The sequence below is a fragment of the Ovis canadensis genome, chromosome 3, assembly GCF_042477335.2.
Source record: "Ovis canadensis isolate MfBH-ARS-UI-01 breed Bighorn chromosome 3, ARS-UI_OviCan_v2, whole genome shotgun sequence".
In the NCBI taxonomy this organism is placed as follows: Eukaryota; Metazoa; Chordata; class Mammalia; order Artiodactyla; family Bovidae; genus Ovis; species Ovis canadensis.
Window position 1 is genome coordinate 185,869,917 of NC_091247.1, and position 15,681 is coordinate 185,885,597.

The following is a 15,681-nucleotide window of genomic DNA, read 5'->3' on the forward strand; positions in this document are numbered from 1 at the left end:
TTTTGAGGTGCCAGATCACCAGCCTTCCTCCAAAGGCCCTCCATTTCGAGAAAAGAAACTGTGCCACTAGAAATAATCCACGGTAGAAAATAGCACCATGCTCGCAGCCCTTCCCATAAACTGGCCTCCATCCACTCACCTTGACCGCCAAGGCTGGGCCTCCTCAGGTGGGTTGCTGGGATCTGAAGGCACTAGTTCTGTGCCTGTCAGCAGGGCCAAGTCTAGAAGGACTTGATCAAAAGGAGGTGGGTGGGGCGTGGACACAGAGGCTGAGGGGCAGCCTTAGGCCCCTCTCCCAGGTACCAAGGGAGCAGAGCAGGGACAGGGGACTCGGCAGGGGAGGTCCTGGAGGGCTTCTCAGAGGAGGTGATGCCAGACATTGGCTTTACAGGGTGAGTATGATTTCACCAGATTTGATGCAGCAGGTGTCCCAACAGAAGGAGCTGCATGAACAAATACTAGAAGCCACGTGGGTGTGACCCTGCTACTGCTGCTGCTGCTAAGTCGCTTCAGTCTTGTCCGACTCTGTGTGACCCCAGAGACAGCCGCCCACCAGGCTCCCCCGTCGCTGGGATTCTCCAGACAAGAACACTGGAGTGGGTTGCCATTTCCTTCTCCAATGCATGAAAGTGAAAAGTGAAAGTGAAGTTGCTCAGTCGTGTCCAACTCTTCGCGACCCCCAGAACTGCAGCCTACCAGGCTCCTCCATCCATGGGATTTTTCAGGCAAGAGTACTGGAGTGGGGTGCCATTGTGACCCTAAGCAGCAGCAATATGACCAGGATGTGGTGAGGAGCTGGTGTGTTCCGGAACTGTACCACTTGCTGGTGGCATGAGGGTGCATAAAGCAGGCAGGCTGGTGAGTGGGTGAATGGGAGGGCTGAGGGGGTGGAAAGACGGCCATCGGGTGGGGGAGTGGTTGCCAAGGGGCTCACAGTGTGTTGGTGGCAGGTCTCCTTCAAGAAGCCGAGGCAGGGTGGGCTGTGTCAGAAGGACGTGGGATGCTGGGGCTGGGGTTGTTTCTCTAAGGGGGCAGCAGGAGGGTGGCAATAAGTCTGGGCGGGGCCTGGTAGGCAGGGTGTTGGTAACGTGAGCCACTCAGAAGTGAGGGTTTCACTTCCCTTTTTGTTCTCCGACTATATCTGGGACCAGAAGGTGTGCATGGTTTATTGCAGAGACACACAGAAGGCAGCTGCATCTGCAGAGCTGAGGACAGCTTTTTCACACTCAGCCAGAGGAAGACTCCTGGGTAAGCAGGGGGGTAGGACCACCGCCCATCTCCCCATCTTCACGACGACTGTCTGAGCAAACCTTGATTGTCACTAGTTGACAAAGGAAGGGAAATGGAAGTTCAGAGGGGTGAGGCCATGGCCCGAATGACAGAGCCGGGATGTGGAAGCACGTGTTTCTGACGGCTTCCTCCCCACCCCCTTGGACCCCTAAACAGTGCAGAGGGAGGTAGCCACCTGCTCAGGTGGTCTCAGCCTGGGATGTGGACCCCTGAGACAGGAGCAGTGACCCCAGAAGGAAGGTGCATGTTGTGGGTGCTCAGTCCTTTGGGAAATTTCAAGAAACCTGCGGGGATGGAGGAGGGCAGGGGGGCTAGAGTCCTTCTTCCCTGTGGCCTGGCCACCTTGAGTCTGCCCCTGGGTACTGTGTGGGGGCTGATAGGGGCAAATGGTTTCTTTTGAGATACAAGGAATCAGCTTTCATCCCCCACCCTGTCCTGAGTGCCTGCTCAGTGCCAGGTCCTGGGGAAAAACGAAGGCCTGAGAGAGGAAGGACGGGAGACCACGTGGGAGACGCAGGCCCTGCTGCACAACGCCCACATGATGATACAGGGTTTACAATCTTACGACAAGAAGCCAGACTGTAGATATATCAGTATAGCAAGAGGGGCGTGAGATTAGATCTGCATGTTTATAAAGGTAGAGACAAACCTAGAAATTTCTGGGTTATTAAAATCACATTCCACTCCCCTCCCTTACATACCCATGTCAGAAGGTCTGGACTTGGCCCCACTCTGTCCCTGAAGAGCTGTGTGACCCTGGGCAAGTAGCCTCCCCGGGAATTGTTTCTGGGAATTGTTCATTCACATCTCTTACCAATTTGTGGGTTACAAAAAATTAGCATAAAATTTTACAAACTAAAGAAACTTCAGCTCAAAGAGCTGAACTCAGAGCTGTTATGGAGGCTTTTGTTATGTTTCCAGAAGAGGAACTTAACCTTTACTCTCACTCTCAGTGTGGTCAGGATGTTTCCACACATTGAGACTGCAGTTCTGCCAGAAAACAAAACTACTATATCTCACTTGTTAACTAAGTTGCAGCAGCAAATTTGGAAAAGAAACAGAGTATTCTTCATTGGCCACATTCGAGCTCATTCTGGACTGCCTGGACCTTTAAATGCTCTAAATGTCTTGGCAGATTCACTAACCAGGGCTACAGTGGCCTCTGTTTTTGAAGAAGCCCGAGCCTCTCACTCACTTCATCATCAATATGCTACTGCATTAAGATATCAGTTTCAAATTCCTCGAGAGTCAGCTCCAGAGATTGTTCGTTCCTGCTCACACTGTCCCACTATTATAAATAATTTCCCTATGGGAGTTAGCCCTCGCAGTCTCAGACCTAATGCACTCTGGCAGATGGATGTAACTCAAGTCTCCTCATTTGGAAAAGTGCCCTTTGTTCATGTAACTGTAGATACTTTTTCTCATTATTGCAACTGCTCACACAGGAGAGGCGTATAAAGATGTAATACAACATCTCTTTACTTGTTTTTCATATCTGGGTCTGCCAAAGGCTTTAAAAACTGATAATGCTCCTGCTTACACTTCCAAGTCTTTCCAGGAATTTTGTACAAAATTTCAAATAAAGCATAACACAGGCATCCCCTATAATCCCCAGGGACAAGCTATAGTAGAAAGAGCACACCAAACATTAAAAATACAAATTCAAAAATTAAAGGAAGGGGAATTTAAGTATAGTTCCCACCATCAGATTTTACAACATGCTCTCTTTGTAATAAATAACTTGAGTGTTGGTTTGTCTGGAACCACTGCAATGCTTCATCATCTGTGTCCAGAGCAACAGAATGCAAAGCCGGTGGTAAAATTGAAGGACCTCCTCTCCAGACACTAGAAGGGTCCTGACCCATTGTTAACTGGCGGCCGAGGATATGCTTGTGTTTTTCCACAGGACGCAGACTCTCTGATTTGGGTTCTTAACAGACTGATTCATCATGTCACAGCTTCCCAGACACCTGGTTCCTCCACTGCCATGACCACAAAAAAGGAAGGGGCCTCTTCTACTTCTACCCCCTCCGCCAATACGGAAGATCCCGCTGACCTTGAGATGACTGACACCGGAGATCCCAGATGAGCAGGAAGCGGACCCACCCACCAGACAGATGCCACAACTCCGTATAAAAAATATTGTTCCGAGGGAGAGAAGAAAGATGGCGGAGGAATAGGATGGGAAGACCACTTTCTCCCTCACAAATTCCTCAAAAGAACATTTCAACGCCGAGCAAACTCCACAAAACAACTTCTGTAGGCTGGCAGAGGACATCAGGCAACCAGAAAAGCAGACCATTGTCTTCAAAAACAGGTCACTCCACTGCACTCCAGAGAGAAGAAACCCAGCTCCACCCACCAGAACTCCAACACAAGCCTCCCTAACCAGGAAACCTTGACAAGCCACTGATAGAACCCCACCCACAGTGAGGAAGCTCCAGAATAAAGAGAACTCCACAAATTACCAGAGTATAAAAAGGCCACCCCAAACGCAGCAATATAACCAAGGTGAAGAGACAGAGGAATACTCAGCAGGTAAAGGAACAGGAGAGTTGCCCACCAAACCAAACGAAAGAGGAAGAAGTAGGGAATCTACCTGAGAAGGAATTCCGAATATTGATAGTGAAAATGATCCAAAATCTTGAAATCAAAATGGAATCACAGACAAATAGCCTAGAGACAAGGATTGAGAAGATGCAAGAAAGGTTTAACAAGGACCTAGAAGAGATTAAAAAGAGTCAAAATATAATGAATAATGCAATAAATGAGATCAGAAACACTCTGGAGGCAACAAATAGTAGAATAACGGAGGCAGAAGATAGGATTAGTGAAATAGAAGACAGAATGGTAGAAATAAATGAATCAGAGAGGAAACAAGAAAAACAAATTAAAAGAAACGAGGACAATCTCAGAGACCTCCAGGACAATATGAAACGCTCCAACATTCGAATTATAGGAGTCCCAGAAGAAGAAGACAGAAAGAAAGATCATGAGAAAATCCTTGAGGAGATAATAGTTGAAAACTTCCCTAAAATGGGGAAGGAAATAATCACCCAAGTCCAAGAAACACAGAGAGTTCCAAACCCAAGGCGAAACACCCCAAGACACATATTAATCAAATTAACAAAGATCAAACACAAAGAACAAATATTAAAAGCAGCAAGGGGAAAACAACAAATAACACACAAGGGGATTCCCATAAGGATAACAGCTGATCTTTCAATAGAAACTCTTCAGGCCAGGAGGGAATGGCAAGACATACCTAAAGTGATGAAAGACAATAACCTACAGCCCAGATTACTGTACCCAGCAAGGATCTCATTCAAATACAAAGGAGAAATCAAAAGCTTTACAGACAAGCAAAAGCTGAGAGAATTCAGCACCACCAAACCAGCTCTCCAACAAATTCTAAAGGATATCCTCTAGACAGGAAACACGAGAAGGGTGTATAAACCCGAACCCAAAACAATAAAGTAAATGGTAACGGGATCATACTTATCAATAATTACCTTAAACATAAATGGGTTGAATGCCCCAACCAAAAGGCAAAGACTGGCCGAATGGATACAAAAACAAGACCCCTCTATATGCTGCTTACAAGAGACCCACCTCAAAACAAGGGACACATACAGACTGAAAGTGAAGGGCTGGAAAAAGATATACCATGCAAATAGAGACCAAAAGAAAGCAGGAGTGGCAATACTCATATCCGATAAAATAGACTTTAAAACAAAGGCTGTGAAAAGAGACAAAGAAGGCCACTACATAATGATCAAAGGATCAATCCAAGAAGAAGATATAACAATTATAAATATATATGCACCCAATATAGGAGCACCACAATATGTAAGAGAAATGCTAACAAGTATGAAAGGGGAAATCAGCAATAACACAATAATAGTGGGAGACTTTAATACCCCACTCACACCTATGGACAGATCAACTAAACAGAAAATTAACAAAGAAACGCAAACTTTAAATGATACATTAGATCAGTTAGACCTAATTGATATCTATAAGACATTTCACCCCAAAACAATGAATTTCACCTTTTTTTCAAGTGCTCATGGAACCTTCTTCAGGATAGATCACATCCTGGGCCATAAATCTAAACTTGATAAATTCAAAAAAATCGAAATCATTCCAAGCATCTTTTCTGACCATAATGCATTAAGATTAGATGTCAATTACAGAAGAAAAACTATTGAAAACTCCAACATATGGAGGTTGAACAACACACTTCTGAATAACCAACAAATCACAGAAGAAATCAAAAAAGAAATCAAAATATGCATAGAAACTAAGGAAAATGAAAACACAACAACCCAAAACCTGTGGGACACTATAAAAGCAGTGCTAAGAGGAAAGTTCATAGCAATACAGGCATACCTCAAGAAACAAGAAAAAAGTCAAATAAATACCTAACTCTACAACTAAAGCAACTAGAAAAGGAAGAATTGGAGAACCCCAGAGTTAGTAGAAGGAAAGAAATCTTAAAAATTAGGGCAGAAATAAATGCAAAAGAAACAAAAGAGACCATAGCAAAAATCAACAAAGTCAAAAGCTGGTTCTTTGAAAGGATAAATAAAATTGAAAAACCTTTAGCCAGACTCATCAAGAAGCAAAGAGAGAAAAATCAAATCAATAAAATTAGAAATGAAAATGGAGAGACCACAACACAACAGACAACACAGAAATACAAAGGATCATAAGAGACTCCTATCAGCAGTTGTATGCCAATAAAATGGACAAGGTGGAAGAAATGGACAAATTCTTAGAAAAGTACAATTTTCCAAAACTGAACCAGGAAGAAATAGAAAAGCTTAACAGACCCATCACAAGCATGGAAATTGAAACGGTAATCAGAATCTTCCAGCAAACAAAAGCCCAGGTCCAGACGGCTTCACAGCTGAAATCTACCAAAAATTTCGAGAAGAGCTAACACCTGTCCTCCTCAAACTCTTCCAGAAAATTGCAGAGGAAGGTAAACTTCCAAACTCATTCTATGAGGCCACCATCACACTAATACCAAAACCTGACAAAGATGTCACAAAAAAAGAAAACTACAGGCCAATATCACTGATGAACATAGATGCAAAAATCCTCAACAAAATTCTAGCAATCAGAATCCAACAACACATTAAAAAGATCATACACCATGACCAAGTGGGCTTTATCCCAGGGATGCAAGGAGTCTTCAGTATCCGCAAATCAATCAATGTAATTCACCACATTAACAAATTGAAAAATAAAAACCATATGATTATCTCAATAGATGCAGAGAAGGCCTTTGACAAAATTCAACATCTATTTAAGATAAAAACTCTCCAGAAAGCAGGAATAGAAGGAACATACCTCAACATAATAAAAGCTATATATGACAAACCCACAGCAAACATTATCCTCAATGGTGAAAAATTGAAAGCATTTCCCCTAAAGTCAGGAACAAGACAAGGGTGCCCACTTTCACCGCTACTATTCAACATAGTTCTGGAAGTTTTGGCGACAGCAATCAGAGCACAAAAAGAAATAAAAGGAATCCAAATTGGAAAAGAAGAAGTAAAACTCTCACTGTTTGCAGATGACATGATCCTCTACATGGAAAACCCTAAAGATGCCACCAGAAAATTGCTAGAGCTCATCAATGAATATAGTAAAGTTGCAGGATATAAAATCAACACACAGAAATCCCTTGCATTCCTATACACGAATAATGAGAAAGTAGAAAAAGAAATTAAGGAAACAATTCCATTCACCATTGCAACGAAAAGAATAAAATACTTAGGAATATATCTACCTAAAGAAACTAAAGACCTATATAGAGAAAACTATATAACACTGATGAAAGAAATCAAAGAGGACACTAATAGATGGAGAAATATACCATGTTCATGGATTGGAAGAATCAATATAGTGAAAATGAGTATACTACCCAAAGCAATTTACAAATTCAATGCAATCCCTATCAAGCTACCAGCCATATTTTTCACAGAACTAGAACAAATAATTTCAAGATTTGTATGGAAATACAAAAAACCTCGAATTGCCAAAGCAATCTTGAGAAAGAAGAATGGAACTGGAGGAATCAACTTGCCTGACTTCAGGCTCTACTACAAAGCCACTGTCATTAAGACAGTATGGTACTGGCACAAAGACAGAACTATAGATCAATGGAACAAAATAGAAAGCCCAGAGATAAATCCACACACATATGGACACCTTATCTTTGACAAAGGAGGCAAGAATATACAATAGAGTAAAGACAATCTCTTTAACAAGTGGTGCTGGGAAAACTAGTCAGCCACTTGTAAAAGAATGAAACTAGATCACTTTCTAACACCGCACACAAAAATAAACTCAAAATGGATTAAAGATCTAAATGTAAGACCAGAAACTATAAAACTCCTAGAGGAGAACATAGGCAAAACACTCTCAGACATAAATCACAGCAGGATCCTCTATGATCCGCCTCCCAGAATTCTGGAAATAAAAGCAAAAATAAACAAATGGGATCTAATTAAAATTAAAAGCTTCTGCACAACAAAGGAAAATATAAGCAAGGTGAAAAGACAGCCTTCTGAATGGGAGAAAATAATAGCAAAGGAAGCAACTGACAAACAACTAATCTCAAAAATATACAAGCAACTTATGCAGCTCAATTGCAGAAAAATAAATGACCCAATCAAAAAATGGGCCAAAGAACTAAATAGGCATTTCTCCAAAGAAGACATACAGATGGCTAACAAACACATGAAAAGATGCTCAACATCACTCATTATTAGAGAAATGCAAATCAAAACCACAATGAGGTACCACTTCACACCAGTCAGAATGGCTGCGATCCAAAAATCTGCAAGCAATAAATGCTGGAGAGGGTGTGGAGAAAAGGGAACCCTCCTACACTGTTGGTGGGAATGCAAACTAGTACAGCCACTATGGAGAACAGTGTGGAGATTCCTTAAAAAATTGCAAATAGAACTACCTTATGACCCAGCAATCCCACTGCTGGGCATACACACCGAGGAAACCAGAATTGAAAGAGACATATGTACCCCAATGTTCATTGCAGCACTGTTTATAATAACCAGGACATGGAAACAACCTAGATGTCCATCAGCAGATGAATGGATAAGAAAGCTGTGGTACATATACACAATGGAGTATTACTCAGCCATTAAAAAGAAATTCATTTGAATCAGTTCTGATGAGATGGATGAAACTGGAGCCAATTATACAGAGTGAAGTAAGCCAGAAAGAAAAACACCAATACAGTATACTAACACATATATATGGAATTTAGAAAGATGGCAATGACGACCCTGTATGCAAGACAGGAAAAAAGACACAGCTGTGTATAACGGACTTTTGGACTCAGAGGGAGAGGGAGAGGGTGGGATGATTTAGGAGAATGGCATTGAAACATGTATACTATCATGTAAGAACTGAATCGCCAGTCTATGTCTGACACAGGATACAGCATGCTTGGGGCTGGAGCATGGGGATGACCCACAGAGATGTTATGGGGAGGGAGGTGGGAGGGGGGTTCATGTTTGGGAACACATGTAAGAATTAAAGATTTTAAAATTAAAAAAATAAAAAAATAAAAAAATAAATTGTTCCCCCTAATCCTTTACCCTGCAGGGAGGCGCCAGGACGTCCTACCCAGGCAACTCAGCAAGCCTCCATACCCACTTGGGGACAAATTAAGACACTCTGTCCCCAAGCACAGGGAATAGCTTCTTTACAGGGATCTTCAACCTCCCCTGAGAAAATGTTTATTGCCATGCTTGCCTTACTATCTTGCCATGTAAGCGCCTCCTCTCCCACTCCAGAAAAATATTGGATATATTTCCCAGACCCTCCGACCTTCCAAGTAGTTACTTGGACCAGTGACCCTATATGAGTCCATACAAACCAGCCTCATCTTTTGGGAGGATCATATGCTTCCTATATGAAAGATAAATACCCCATTAATTTCAATTATACCTTTAGAGGATTAACTGATGATCTTCCTGTTTGCTTTAATTTTCCCGTTAGTCATACAGGAAACTTTATTACTCCCACTAAAGAGGGATGTATTGGAGCTTCTAAAACAGTAATTCTGACAGACTCCCCAAACTCAAAACTTAAATTTAAAGGGCATCGGTCAGTTTGGATACTTCAAGCTCATATGCCCAGGGTCCTTGACCCCTACAAATCCTTGTTTCTTAAAGCTCCACCAGATTATCCAAGTTGTAATAAGGTTGCTCCCTCAGATGTCATATGGAACACTATAGATGATCATTCAGGGTATCCGATTTGGAAATCTTGTACTTACAATTTGAGAATTGATTACAGAATTCCAGGAGGTGGAAATTATACAATTCAGGATTGGAGCAACCCAAATCCAAGCGGTGACCCAAGTGCCACCCTTGTTGACTCCGATAGAATTGGAAATTGGAGAGCAGACTCTGTTCCTTGGCCATTGTCTGCACTAGATGGCATCATGATCGATTTGATCCCCCATGCTGTCTTCTACAGCTAAAAATAGAACCTTTCGGCAGCCAGAAATTTGGAGAGCGCTTGCCGCTACTGCTGCTGTTAGTTTAACTCGCCCAGAAAATGATTCTACTTATTCTATTCTAGCTTGATTATCCTATCCCTGTTTTTCTCTTTACCAATGAATCCGGAAGACTTAATATACGAATGAATTATTCAGGCGGACCTAATGCAATGTCTTGTAAACAATGCATGCTCTCATCTTGTTTGACCCCTCAATGCGATGCTTGTTCTTTTGTGGTGCTGTGACACCCACCCTATCTTATGGTGCCTGTGGCTGTGGCCGCTTATTGGTATGACAACTATGGTCTTGCTGTGCTGCAACATTTACAAGATTTAATGTGATCGCGACGGTTTGTGGGCTTACTTACTTTGGGGATATCAGCTTTAATAGCTGCAATTACTTCTATTACTGTGGCAGCAATATCATTGAGTCAACAAGTACATACTGCCAATATGTTGATACTATGTCAAAAAATGTTTCTTTAGCACTGGCAACACAGGAAGCTACAGATAGGAAATTAGAAATGATGGTAGATGCCTTAGAAGAAGCTATAATACATATTGGGACTGAACTACAGGCATTAAAAACAAAATTGGCACTGTCCTGTCATGCTGACTATTGGTGGATATGTGTAACGCCCCTAAAACTTAAACGAGACAGATTATAATTGGGAGAAAATTAAAACTCATATTTCAGGTGTTTGGAATAGCTCAGATATTAGTTTAGATTTAGGGAAACTTCATAATCAGATACAGACCATGGAACACTCCCGATTAGATTTTACTGCCGCAGGACTTGCAAATGACTTTTTTCGTACATTCTCTAACTTTATTTCAGGAAAATACATTCTGTCTACTGTCTTTAGCTATGCTGCTGTGGGAGCTCTAATCTTACTTCTCATAATTATTCTTCCTTGCATTGTCAGGATTCTCGATAGAGCATTCAGAAGCTCATGACTGAACTACATCTGGCTGCCTTAAGAAATAAAAAAGGGGGAGATGCCAGGAGCCAGCACGGGAGATCCCACCCATGGCAAAGGTCATGAGGAAGAGACCTGACTGGGCAAAGGCAAATCAGGCCTCGAGGGACCCGCCCTGGACCTGCCCGAGCATCTACTCCAAAACCAAAATCTGTCTGTTTACTGTCTGCTATACTACACTCTTCTGGCGTTAACAGGGGCTATCCCCAACCACCTTTCTCTGAAAAATTAACTTAGAGCTCCAGTTAATAGTCTCCTGCATGTAAAAGGAGTGTCTCAGCCCAAACCTCTCTGCTGGCAGTCTTGCTTGTGTGACAGGATTATCCACACTCCTGCTACTATGCACATGATTGTTTACAACCTCTCAACCATAAACAGCACAGAGAGTTTGGAGTATTTTGAAACTCTTAGTTAGCATCGGGCTTTTCTAAAGATAAAAATCATGTTGGTGAAGGGTTTCGTTGCTGAGTTGATTGCCGCCAGGCCTCCATATCCTCAGGCACCTAGGAGTACAGTAATCAATTAAATTGGAATGTAGAAAAAGAAATATAGTAGTCTTGATGTTAGCAATATTAGACTTTTGAGTTAATGAATTTTCTCTTTGTTATAAATCACAGTACTTTTCTTTCTTTGTTATAAATCGTTGTATCCTTGCTATGTAAAAATGTAACTTTATCACGATCTTAAGACTAAGCAGATCTTAAGGGAAAACAAGTTTTCTGATTGACTAACCTTTATCAATAGAAACAAAGATGGGGCCATAAAATGTTAATCGGTCTCCAGACCAGAAGATATTGTAAACAAACGTCAGACCCTTGTAAGAACAAAGGTATGCAAAGAACACTCTGTCTTTAGATAAGGGTCAGAGCAGCTGACCCTGCGTGACTCTGCTTCTCACACTTATCTCTATGTACAACTTAAAGTATAAAAGCCCCCCTGAAAAATAAAGAGACGGACCAGTTCCTGGAAAGACTGGCTCCCCCCATGTCTTCTTTTCTTTCTCTCCTCTTTTTCAGGCTAACTCCTGTCTGGAGCACAGAGGCTCGCCATGTCTACTTCTTTGCCCGGGCTTCTAAGACCCACGTGAGAGGGAGCCCAAGGCAGGACACCCTCCGCTATTCAAGCGGTCGCCTGTGGCCTATGGAGACGGTGCAAGTCCCTTGTCCGGGGGCTTTATTGGCTTCCTGTGTAAACCATGGAATTTCAGCCTCTTTCTCTCCTCTGTTTTCCTAACTTCTATATTCCTTCTTTATCTCTCTCTATATTTCTAAATAAAACTCTTATCTAGGATGCCAACGCCATCTCCCTGAGGATACCCTGGATCTAACCGGGGCTGGACCCCGGTAATGGGTGTATGCTGTCTCCTTTGATCCTGCTCTCAGGGTGACCTGGTGTGAGGCTGGAGTTCTGTGAGAGCCTTTACATCCAACAGGAGAAGAGCATCGCCCTGTTGTGATACCAGGTCAGCCTCAGGATGTCACGGCTTGTTCTTTCTTTCTCAATCCTTTATAAACTTTCATGTAAATAAACAGAAAGGAATATACCTATAGACTTCAAGACTCCTCTTCTTTTTAAACTTAATTAACAATGAAATATTTCCCATTATACTTACTCTTCTTGGCAACATAGAAAGAAAAGAAAGATACCGACTCAGTCGTGTCCAGCTCTTTGTGACCCCATGGACTGTAGCCCACCGGGCTCCTCTGCCCACTGGATCTCCCAGGCAAGAATGCTGGAGTGGGCTGCCATTGCCCTCTCCAGGGGATCTTCCCAACCCCAGGACTGAATCCCACGTCTCTTGAGTCTTCCGTCACCTGCATCACCACTAGCACACTTTTTAACCTTTGTGTCTCCCTTTCTGACCACACTTTATTTAAAGTCCTCTCCATGTAACATTATTTTGAACTCATGGCCTTTCACAGACTCAGCTTGGCCCAATGAAACATCCTTATAGTAATCATTATCTTTATTATTATAATCATATCATAATCATTATTATTTATGTGGGTGCCCCTTCTGACCTCTTCTCTGATCATCTTCAAGAGCATCCTTGTCTTTGCAGGAGCAGAGATGCCAGCCTGTGGGATTCACCTCCCCTGCAAGGGGTCTTCCTTCCTTTGAGTGGATGGAAGCCCATGGGTGCCCATGTGGATGGGCAAGATGCTGCTGGACAGTGTGTCTGTTTAGAGTTACTGTTCATTCTGATTATTCTGGTTTAACCCCAGTTACCATCCCTACTTAGAGAATTTAGAGGCCTTCCTTAGTGGCTCAGAAGGTAAAGAATCTGCTCGCAATGCAGGAGACCTCATTCCATCCCTGGGTTGGGAAGATCTGGAGGAGGTAATGCCCACCAGTATTCTCACCTGGAGAATTTCCTCCAGAAGAGCTTGGAGGGCTACAGTCCTGGGCTTGCAGAGTCAGACATGACTGAGTGACTAACACTTCCACTTTCACTTTCACTTTCTTAGAGAACTTAGTTTCATCAAGACGAATATGTTTCCCATACTGACAGCTGTCACAGCAGGAGTCACACTTATTTCTTCTTGGCATTAAATTCAACCGCTTCCATCATCTTGAGGGTGGCAGCACTAGAAACCACCCCATTTTGTGGGTTACTGACTGCTGCTGTCTTGGAGTTGAAACAATCCAGTCCTAAGTACAGATCAATTTGTACAGAGGGTTCTGCTCTTTCCTTCCCAAGGAAAAGCTTAGATAGCTAATCATGGTCTTTAAATGCTATTACTACATTGGGAGGTGGAATGGTGTGAGAATGTGTGTGCAGGAGACAGGAACCTGGACTTGGAGTCTGGCTCTAGCACTAGCTGTGTGCTTTGAGTAAATTTCTTCACCTCTCTGAGCTTCAGCTTCCTTTCTTATAGGATCACTGTGAGAACTAAAAGGAAGTGAATTCATACTAAGCAATTGGGAAGGTGCCTGGTGCAAGGTGGGGAGTCATCAACCATAATAGCTAGTCAATATTTAGGGTTGCATTTTTCTTTTCCTTGACTTAAAAATTTGATATCGGGGAGGGTATTGGGAGGGGGTCCAGGATGGGAACACGTGTACACCCATGGCGGATTCATGTTGATGTATGGCAAAACCAATACAATATTGTAAAGTAGCCTCCAATTAAAATAAATAAATTTTAAATGTTTTTATATTGTTTCCTTACTTCTGACTTGGAAAAATAAGGATTTCTTTATTTTTTACTTTTTCTTACACCTTTCCCCATCTTCTGTTTATATCATTATTTCACTAATTTGATATCCCCTATTAGGAAGCTTTGTACATGTGAGCACCTTATTTACATCTTCCTTTCTTATGCTTTCAACTGGACCCACTATTTCTTGATTCTTAGCTTTGTAAACTGAGATATTAATTCTCCTCCTCCCTTTAGTGCTTCAGATCCCAAATTCTAGAAGTGTACTTTAATTTTTATATTGATTAACAAGTGCCTTGATCATGGAGGGAGGCTTTCTTGCCTCTCCTTGCTATTCTTTGGAACTCTGCATTCAAATGGGTGGATCTTTCCTTTTCTCCTTTGCCTTTCACTTCTCTTCTTTTCACAGCTATTTGTAGGGCCTCCTCAGACAATCGTTTTGCCTTTTTGCATTTCTTCTCCTTGGGGGTGGTCTTGATCCCTATCTCCTGTACAATGTCACGAACCTCGATCCATAGTTATTCAGGCAGTATCAGATCTAATCCCTTGAATCAATTTGTCACTTCCACTGTATGTTAGGGATTTGATTTAGGTCATACCTGAATGGTCTAGAGGTTTTCCCTACTTTCTTCAATTTAAGTCTGATTTGGCAATAAGGAGTTCATGATCTGAGCCACAGTCAGCTCCCAGCCTTGTTTTTGCATACTGTATAGGACTTCTCCTTTGGCTGCCAAGAATATAATCAATCTGATTTCAGTATTGACCATCTGGTGATGTCCATGTGTAGAGTCTTCTCTGGTGTTGTTGGAAGAGGGTGTTTGCTAAAACCAGTGTATTCTCTTGGCAAACTCTGTTAGCCTTTGCCCTGCTTCATTCTGTACTCCAAGGCCAAGTTTGCCTGTTACTCCAGATGTTTCTTGACTTCCTACTTTTTCTTTTTTTTTTTTTAGTTTTTTATTATTTAAATTTTAAAATCTTTAATTCTTACATGCATTCCCAAACATGAACCCCCCTCCCACCTCCCTCCCCATAACATCTTTCTGGGTCATCCCCATGCACCAGCCCCAAGCATGCTGCATCCTGCTTGACTTCCTACTTTTGCATTCCAGTCCCCTATAATGAAAAGGACATCTTTTTTGAGCGTTAGTTCTAGAAGGTCTTGTAAGTCTTCATAAAACCATTCACCTTCAGCTTCTTCAGCATTACTGGTCGGGGCATAGACTTGGATTACTGTGATAGTGAATGGTTTGCCTTGGAAACAAAGATCATTCTACCGTTTTTGAAATTGCATCCAAGTACTGCATTTCAGATTCTTGTTGACTATGATGGCTACTCCATTTCTTCTAAGGGATTCCTGCCCACAGTAGTAGATATAATGGTCATCTGAGTTAAATTCACCCATTCCAGTCCATTTTAGTTCGCTGATTCCTAAAATGTCGATGTTCACTCTTGCCATCTCCTGTTTGACCACTTCCAATTTGCCTTGATTCATAAACCTAACATTCCAGGTTCCTATGCAATATTGCTCTTTACAGCATCGAACTTTTTTTCCATCACCAGTCACATTGACAAGTGGGTATTGTTGTTGCTTTGGCTCCGTCTCTTCATTCCTTCTGGAGTTAATTTTCCACTGATCTCCAGTAGCATATTGGGCACCTACCAACCTGGGGAGTTCATTTTTCAGTGTCCTATATTTTGCTTTTTCAT

The 15,681-nt window shown here is 42.2% G+C and overlaps 1 long non-coding RNA gene across 1 annotated transcript; it reads left to right on the forward strand.

Annotated features, from left to right (window-relative positions):
- The first annotated feature begins 800 nt into the window (after nucleotides 1-800).
- Nucleotides 801-12,363, forward strand: LOC138437653 (uncharacterized). Its single transcript, XR_011256096.1, has 3 exons — nucleotides 801-858; nucleotides 1,152-1,248; nucleotides 10,761-12,363. It is a non-coding gene; the product is annotated as an uncharacterized lncRNA (long non-coding RNA).
- Nucleotides 12,364-15,681: the final 3,318 nt, after the last annotated feature.